At 40.7% G+C, this 9650-nt stretch overlaps 1 pseudogene; it reads left to right on the top strand.

Annotated features, from left to right (window-relative positions):
• The window catches only part of LOC123090410 (tyrosine decarboxylase-like), a 1852-nt pseudogene extending 536 nt beyond the window's left edge, over nucleotides 1-1316 (top strand).
• The last annotated feature ends 8334 nt before the right edge of the window (nucleotides 1317-9650 follow it).

Raw genomic sequence — 9650 nt, 5'->3', positions numbered from 1 at the left:
GAGCCCGACGCCTTCAGCTCTGCGCTCAAGGACGTCCGCGACATCATCATCCCGGGCCTAACACACTGGCAGAGCGCCCGCCACATGGCGCACTTCCCGGCGTCCAGCAGCACCATCGGCGCCCTGGGGGAGGCGCTCACTGCGGGCATCAACGTCGTCCCGTTCACGTGGGCCGCCTCGCCCGCCGCCACAGAGCTTGAGATGCTGGTCGTGGACTGGCTCGGCAAGGCGTTGCACCTGCCGGAGAGTCTCCTCTTCGCCGGAGGTGGCGGTGGAACTCTTCTTGGTACCTCGTGCGAGGCGATACTCTGCACGCTCGTGGCCGCGAGGGACCGGAAGCTCGCTGAGATCGGCGAGAGGAGGATCTGCGACCTCGTTGTGTACTGCTCTGACCAGACACACTTTGCCTTTCGCAAGGCTGCACGCATTGCCGGCATCCTGCGTGACCACTGCCGCGCCATACCCACGTGCCACGAGAACATGTTCGCTCTCTCGCCCAAGGAACTGGAAGCTGCCTTGCAGGCTGACGTGGAAGCCGGGCTGGTGCCACTTTTTCTGTGCGCGACGCTGGGGACGACCCAGACGACCGCCGTCGATCCCATCGCCGAGCTCTGCGCTGTCACGGCACCACACGGCGTGTGGGTGCACGTGGACGCCGCATACGCTGGATCCGCGCTGGTCTGCCCGGAGTTCACCCACTTGATCGACGGCGTAGAGGCCGTGGACTCGTTCAGCATGAACGCCCACAAGTGGCTCCTCGCCAACAACGACTGTTGCGCCATGTGGGTGAAGAAGCCGAGCGCGCTGGTGGCGGCGCTCGGGCCGGAGCAAGATCTGATCCTCAAGGACGCGGCATCGGAGGGGCAGAACGTGTCGACTACATGGACTGGACCATGACGCTGACCCGCCGGTTCCGCGCGCTCAAGATGTGGCTCGTGCTCCGCTGCTACGGCATCCAAGGCCTGCGTGACCACATCCGCTCTCACGTCCGCATGGCCGAGGCGTTTGAGAAGATGGTCAAGGCCGACGAAAGATTCAAGGTGGTGACAGACCGGAAGTTTGCGCTGGTGTGCTTCCGGCTCCGGTCACAGGACAAATTTGGCGGCGCTGACAAGCAGGCGGCCAACCGGCTCAACCGACGTCTCCTTGAGGAGGTGAACGCTGCAACCTCAGGCCCCTACATGAGTTCGGCAACTGTTGGTGGCATGTTCATACTAAGGTGTGCCATTGGAAGCACACTCACAGAGGAGCACCACGTGAGCGATGCATGGAAGGTTGTGCAGGATCAGGCCACCATAATCCTTCGTAACAACTAAGATGGAGATTATCTCGAGCGTGCATTCAACTTGGCTAAGTAAGGTAAATAAACATGCAGCTCTAAGTATAACTAAACTACGTACTTGTGGATGAACTTGATTGCAAGGTCCTGCGGTCCCGAATAAGTTGGTGGCACGACTCATGGAAATTAATATATTGTACTTTTCGAATATCAATCGAGATTCTCAACGTATGTAATGATGTGATGTACTATAAGCTACTAGTTGGATTCCCTCACGCGTGTACTTGCTTTATATTCAACCAATGCAAGCTGGAGATTATTGTACTTTGTCATTATACTTCCTTTCTGCAAAAAGGGTTCGGATCTATTATAAGGATGCTACCATTCAGCAAGAGTGGTATCAAAAACAATGAACTATTATAAGGACGCTAACACGTACCAAACGTGCTCCTAATAAGGACCCTAGCGCCAAACGTGTCCACATGAGCGAAGACTAAGCGAACGTATCGTTGGTGGTGGTGCCACTCTAGAACGACCGTCACTAAACCATCCATGTCAACGATTGTGCCTGGTAACTTGGCCACAAACCGACCTAGCTTGAGCGCTACCAGGCCGACAAACTAGGTTTGCACCTGACTTAAAATAGCTAAAATTAATGAACAAAGAAGTTGCAATCCACTTGAAAAAAAATCTAGGAAATGTCCTTGAATTTCAAAATTGTACAAGACACATAAACAACTTGCCACAATATATATAATAACATTGCCATCAAACTAAGAAAACCCATATATGTAGAGCAAAAAAAAACTCACAGATTTTTTTTTCAAAAACTCATCCTTGTAAATGGTCTACAAAAATACCATGTAATATGTTATAAAAGTTGCCAACATGATGGTACAAATGGTACCGCTTATGTATGATCTTAATTAGCCTGTGCTTAATATAAACTATTTTTTATAGTTTTCGTACAAAAAATAGGATGCTACCATGACCATATACTAGTTACAAACACAAAATATTTTTCTTTTATGGATCATATATTCTAATCCCAAAAACCATCCAAGGATTCAAAGAATTTTTCCTGCAGAAAGGATGTATCATGTATAAACTTGCCCTGCTAATTTCAGATAAATAAAACTAACAAATATTTAGATAAAGAGTTGCCATGCTCTATAATGGAAGACAGTAACAGTTTATACCATGATAAAGATCGATATAGCAAGTTTTCTCATTAAAAAAAAGTAAACCAGACAAAAATTGCCATGACCTAGGTAATAAAATTACCACATAGACATATTTCACAAAAACAAAAAAATTGCCATGATCCTCAAAAGCGAACTATCGAATCATTTCGACTGTTAAAATTTTTATCATGTAATGAAATGTCAAGTCAAAGAAACTTGCAATACCAGTTTCTTTGTGACAAACATGTTTGAGTATGAATGGACTAGTTTTCCTCCTATTGTATCACATAATTTGGCTAGAAAAAACAGCTAAAACAAGGGGGAAATCGGGAACACTATTCCTCAACAATTCACCACCTACCCTATATCCTAAGATGTAAAGAAATATACAACAAAATGCAAGGACACAAAAAAGAAGAAGAATTAGAGCCAAAGTGGTCATACCCTGTTTCCCTCACTTTCCCATCATAAAATATCAGGTTTGAAATAGGTGATCCATGTCAATCCCTTTCTAAAATATCAATTATATGGATTTTCCATGATACAATACTAGACTAACCGAATATTAGTAATGTTAATTCCACCTAGACATAATTATGGAACCTAATTTAGAATGTATACATCTTGTGAGGAAAAACTATTATGTCCATGTAGTAAAACACACAAAAGAGATCAAGGATTAGTTGCCACTCCAATAAAAAAATTGGAACATGAAAAACACATCCAAAAGGGATCACACACAGACCGGTGAGGTGTCTTCAATGAAAAAATCACCTAAACATGTACTGCACTAAATATTTACTAATGGAATACGAATGGAAATTGATGTAATCTTGGCATTAAAACTTTCGCACACAATCTAACATCTAGTACAGGAAGTTGCCATAGTCTAGCCATTAAAATGTATGTATTACACTTCAACATTTGCCATGGTCTAGGCATTAAAAGCACCACATAATATTTCAGGGGCTAGTATGAAAAATTAAGCTTGGTAGAAAACAATGTACAAATATATATTTTGGGGAGAAGGGGATAAGGTGGTAAAAACTATATATACACACATCTTAGGTGTGTGTGTGTGTTTGGGGGGGGGGGTATAATAACTACAGACATTGACAATGAATACATGGCAGACTGCCAAATTTTTGTTTTTAGTGTATGTTGTATTGAGAATCCGAGCCCGTGGTTCCATTTGTCTAGCCACGTGGATCGAAATTTTCTATTCATTTGCCCACATCTGGCTTCGCTTCACTTTTGGAGGCTTCGGTTAATTAAGTTTGTTGGATAATTTTAAAAATAATTAAGAAAATAAGACAACTTGTTTTGTATAAGACTAAAGGAATAAAATAAAATAAAGGGTAGCCCGGTTGGCCCATCTGTCATGTGCACGCAGGGAATGCTTGCGCATAGCCAATGCATCGACGCCGCCGCCTCTTCCTAGGTTTTTTGTCTTCATCTGCCACCACCGTATTCCTCGCTACCGCCGTGCAGTCCAGATAATACTGGAGTCGGACGCCTACAACCACTGTCCAAGGGAAGCCAACCGTTCTTGTCCTCGGCCCCGATCTGTTGATGCAGAGGTACAGGAATTTACTCTATAGCGGCACTGTTCATCGGTAGGCATAGCCATGCTAGTATGGAGTACTATGGAGGGGTGTTATATGAGCTCCTCCTATTTGGAATAGGTCTCCTCATTAATATATTGTACTGGGAAAATTGATAGAGATGCTTAACATATCTAATGATGTGATGTACTTGCGTGTATCTAATGATGTGATGTACTTGCATTATTCAACAATGCAACCGCCAACCACACGAGTTGGAGATATTATTATATTTCGCCATTATTCTATTCATTTATTTTGTTTTTGCTAAAACTGGATTTGATCTATTACAAAGGCCGTGCATATTGCTGGAACATATGCCTTGATTTTCGTCTAGCGTGTCACTACCTATGTGGTGTATGCTGTCAGTGCGCATAGAGGGCCATTCACCCTAGAAGGAACTTCCGAGTGAGGAGTTTGCGCTAAGGCACACCCTTTATTTTATCCCTTGACATTTTTCACCATGTCAACGCAAATATTTCATCAACCAAAATACATAGTGGACCAGTTTCCCTCCTAGTATAACACATAATTTTGTAGAAAAAAACTAAAACTATGGGAAAATCTAGAAAACTATTCATCTACAACTCACAAGCTCCCCTATATCCTAAGATGTAAGAAAGAACAATAAAAAAATGCAACACAAAAAACAAGAATTGGATCCAAAGTTTTCATCCCCTCTCTCCCTCACTTCCCCATCTTAAAAATTCAGGATGGAAAAGGGTGATGCATGACAATCCCTTTCAAAATATCAATTCATTTAATATTCCATCATCAAAACTAGACTTGCCTCATATAATGTTAATTGCTACATTGACTTAATTATGGAACCTAATTTTGAATCTATGGATCCTATTGCGAGGGAAAACGTACAAAGTCCATGTAGTAAAACAAACCGAAGAGATCAGTGATTTGTTTCCACTCTGAAAAGAAATCGGAATCATGAAAAACATACCCAAGAGGGATGACACACAAAATGGTTAGGTGTCGTCTCTGAAAATTTTCATATGAACATAGCACTTAAGTATGATCTACTAAGGGAATGATATTTTAGGGACTAGTGTGACAAACAGTGCTCGGTAGAAAAGCAAATACATGCATACATTTGAGGTGGATAAGGTGGTAAAAGCTGTATATGCACACATCTTAGGTGTGTGTGTGTTGCAGGGGTGGGTTATAATAACTATGAAATTCTATAGACATTGACAATGAATACATCGTGAACCGCCAAATTTAGCTTCTTGAGTGTACATTATATTTGGAATCATAGCATGTGGTTGCATTTGTCTAACCACATAGATCAAAATTATCTATTCATTTGCCAGACCTGGCTTGGGGTGAATTTTGGAGACTTTTTTTAATTAACATTGTTGGATAATTTCGAAATAATTTTAAAAAATAAGACAGCATGTTTTAGATAAGGCGAAAGGAAGAAAAGAAAATAAGAGGGTAGCCTTGTTGGTTTGTCTATATTGTGCACGCATGGAACACTTGTGTATAGACAACACATCGACACCGGCGCCTCCGCCTCGGTTTTTCTTCTTCCGCCACCACGGTTTCCCTTGCCACAATATGTAGGTCAAACAACATAGGAGTCTAGCCGCCAATAGCAGCTGTCCAAGGGAAGCTAGACATTCTCGTCCTCGGCCTTGGTTTGCTGCTGCAGAGGTACAAGAATTTACTTTGTAGTGGCTCTATTCACCAGTAGCCATAGCCATGTTAGTACGGTGTCCCATGGCGGGGTATTTCATGAGCTACTCCTCTTTGCAATATGTCTCCTGATTAATATATTGTACTTGCAAAATTGATAGAGATGCTCAAGATATCTAATCATGTGATGTACTTGCTTGTATCTAATGATGTGATGTACTTGCATTATTCAACCATGCAACCGCCAACCACACGAGTTGGAGATATTATTATTTTTCTTTATTCCAGCAATTTATTTTTTGCAAAAAATGGATTGGATCTAATATAAAGGTTGTGCATATTGCTGGAACGTACGCCTTGATTCCCGTCTGGCGTGTTGCTAGCTAAGTGTCGTATGTTGTCATCATGCATACACAACCAACAAGGAACTTCCATGTGAGTAGTGTGAGTTGAGGCACGCCCCTTATTTTATCTCTTGACTTTTTTCACCACGTCATCGTAAATATTTCCTCAACCTAAACAAATAGTGGACCAGTTTCCCTCCTACTATATAACATAATTTTGTCTAGAAAAAAATAAAACAATGGTAAAATCTCAAAACTATTCATCTACTATTCACAAGCTACCCAATCTCCTAAGATGTGAGAAAGATCAGCAAAAATGGCAACAACAAAAAAGAAGAATTAGAGCCAAAGTTCTCATTCCCTCCCCCCTCACTTCCCCATCTTAATGTATTCATGGAATTAAAAAATCACATACAAACTAACATTTAATAGATGAAGTTGCCAAGCCATTAGAAACTATGTTATACACTTAAACATTTGCCATGGTCTAGGCATCAAAAGTACCACATGATACTTTAGGGACTAGTCTGACAAATCAAGCTTACTAGAAAAGGCAATACATATAGATATTTCAGGAGAGACGAATAAGGTGGTAAAAGATGTATATGCACATATCTTAGGTGTGTGTGTTGCACGGATGGGTTATAATAACTATGAAAATGTATAGAAACTGACAATGAATACATTCCGAACCGCCAAATATAGCTTGTTGAGTGTATCTTGTATTGGGAATTAGAGCATGTGGTTGCATTCATGTGACCACATAGATCAAAATTACGTATTCATTTGCCAGACCTGACTTCATGTGAATTTTGAAGACATTGGTTAATTAATGTTGTTGAATAGTTTCAGAAATAATTTGAAAAATAAGCCAACATGTTTTAGATAAAAATAAAGGAAGAACAAAAAATAAGAGGGCAACCCTATTGGTCTCTCTATCTTGTGCACGCATAGCAAACTTGCGCATAGCCAACGTATCGACGTCGCCGCCTTGGCCTAGGTTTGTCTTCTTCTTCCGCCACCACGGTTCGCCTCGCCGCCACTATCTAGTTCAAGCAACATAGGACTCGGACACCAGTAGCAGTTGTCCAAGGGAAGCCAACTGTTCTCATCCTAGGCCTCGTTTGTTGCTGTAGAGTGTAGAATTGCATGCACCAGTAAGTTCACCCAAAAGGTCAAACTGATGGGGAAAGGTGGACTATGCATTTATACGTCGACACTCCCCTTCACCAGTAGCCATAGTCGTGTTAGTATGGTGTCATGTGGAGGGGGTTTTAATCAGCTGCTCCTACTTGCAATAGGTCTCTCGATTAATATATTATACTTGACAAAATTATAGATATGCTCAACATATCTAATAATGATGTGATGTACTTGCTTGTATCTAATGATGTGATGTACTTGCATTATTCAGCCATGCAACCACCAACCACACAAGTTGGAGATACTATTATATTTTGCCAATATTCCATTCATTTACTTTTTGCAAAAACTAGATTGGATCTATTACAAAGGTCGTGCATATTGCTGGAACATACACCTTGATTCTTGTTAGGCATGTTAGTACCTACGTGTTGTATGCGGTCAGCGCGCAACAAGATCGTTCACCCAGCAAGGAACTTCCGCTTGAGGTGTGTAAGATGAGGCACACCATTTATTTTATCCCTTGACCTTTTTTGCCACGTCAACACAAATATTTTTCTCAACTAAAATACTTAGTGGACTAGTTTCCCTCTTACTATATCACATTATTTTGGCTAGAAAACAACTAGAGCTATGGGAAAATCTGGAAAACCATTCATCAACAATTTACAGGCTACCCTATCTCCTAAGATGTAAGAAAGATCAACAAAAAATGGCAACACAAAGAACAAGAATTAGATCCAAAATTCTCATCCCCTCTCTCCCTCACTTCCCCATCCTAAAATCAGGAATGAAAAACATGATGCATGAAAATCCCTTTCAAAATATTGATTCATTTAATATTCAATGATCAAAATTATACTTGCCTAATATAATGTTAATAAAAACCTTGAATACATTATGGAACCTATTTTGAATCTATGCATCTTATTGTGAGGGAAAAAAACTACAAAGTCCATGTAGTAAAACAAACCGGAGAGACCCGTGATTCATTTCCAATCTAATAAGAAATATGAATCATGAAAATAACATCCAAGAGGGATCGCACAAACTAGTTAGGTGTTGTCTATGAAAAAATTCATTTGAACATATTTTGCACATAAGCATGATTTACTAAAGGATGTTGATGTAGTCTTGGCATTAAAACTATCACATACAATCTAACATTTAATACAAGATGTTGGCATGGCCCAGCCATTAAAAACTAGCTTATACACTTCAAAATTTGCCATGGTCTAGGCATTAAAAGTACCACATCATATTTTAGGGACAAGTCTGACAAGTCAAGCTCGGTAGAAAAGGCAATAGATAAAGATATTTGGGGAGAGATGGATAAGGTGGTAAAAGCTATATATGCACACGTCTTAGGTGTGTTTGTTGCAGGGGTGTGTTATAATAACAATGGAATTTTATTGACATTTACAATGAATACATCGTGAACCTCCAAATTTAGCTTGTTGAGTGTATGTTGTACTGGGAATCAGAGCCTATGGTTGCATTCGTATGACCACATATATCATAATTATCTATTCATTTTCCATACCTCGCTTCGTGTGAATTCTCTAGAGTTTGGTCAATTAATGTTTTTGGATAATTTCAGAAATAAATAAAAAATAAGCCAGTATGTTTTAGATAAGACTAAAGGACAAAAAGAAAATAAGAGGGCAACCATGTTGGTGTCTCTATCTTGTGCCCACATAGAAAACTTGCGCATAGCCAACGCATCGATGCCGCCGCCTCTGCCTAGGTTTTTCTTCTTCTTCTGCCACCACTATTTTCCTCACCGCCACTATCTAGGTCACACAACACAGGAGTCAGCCACCAATAGCAGTTGTCCAAGGGAAGCTAGTTATTCTCATTCTTGGCCTTGGTTTGTTGTTGCAAAGGTATAAGACTTTACTTTCTTGGGGCTCTATTCACCGATAGCTATAGACATGTTAGTATGGTGTCATGTGGAGGGTTGTTTAATCAGCTACTCTAGTTTGCAATAGGTCTCCCTATTAATATATTTTTCTTGGCAAATTGATAGAGATGCTCAACATATGTAATGATGTGATGTACTTGCATTATACAACCATGTAACCACCAACCATTCAATTGGAGATATTATTATATTTTTACATTATTCTATTCATTTATGATTGGCAAAAACTGGATTGGATTTATTACAAAGGCCGTGCATATTGCTAGAATGTACGCCGTTATTCCTATCTGGTGTGTCGCTACCTACGTGTCGTATGCTGTTAGCACGCATACATGACGTTCACATTGCAGGAAACTTCTGCATGAGGAGTGTGAGCTAAGACACACACTTTATTTTATCCCTTGACTTTTCTCACCATGTAAATGCAAATATTTCCTCAACCCAAATACATAGTGGACCAGTTACCCTCCTACTATATCACATAATTTTGGCTAAAAAAACTAAAACTATGGGGAAAACTAG

This window comes from Triticum aestivum, chromosome 4B (genome assembly GCF_018294505.1).
Source record: "Triticum aestivum cultivar Chinese Spring chromosome 4B, IWGSC CS RefSeq v2.1, whole genome shotgun sequence".
Lineage (NCBI taxonomy): Eukaryota > Viridiplantae > Streptophyta > Magnoliopsida > Poales > Poaceae > Triticum > Triticum aestivum.
This window is presented reverse-complemented; position numbering and strand designations above follow the sequence as displayed.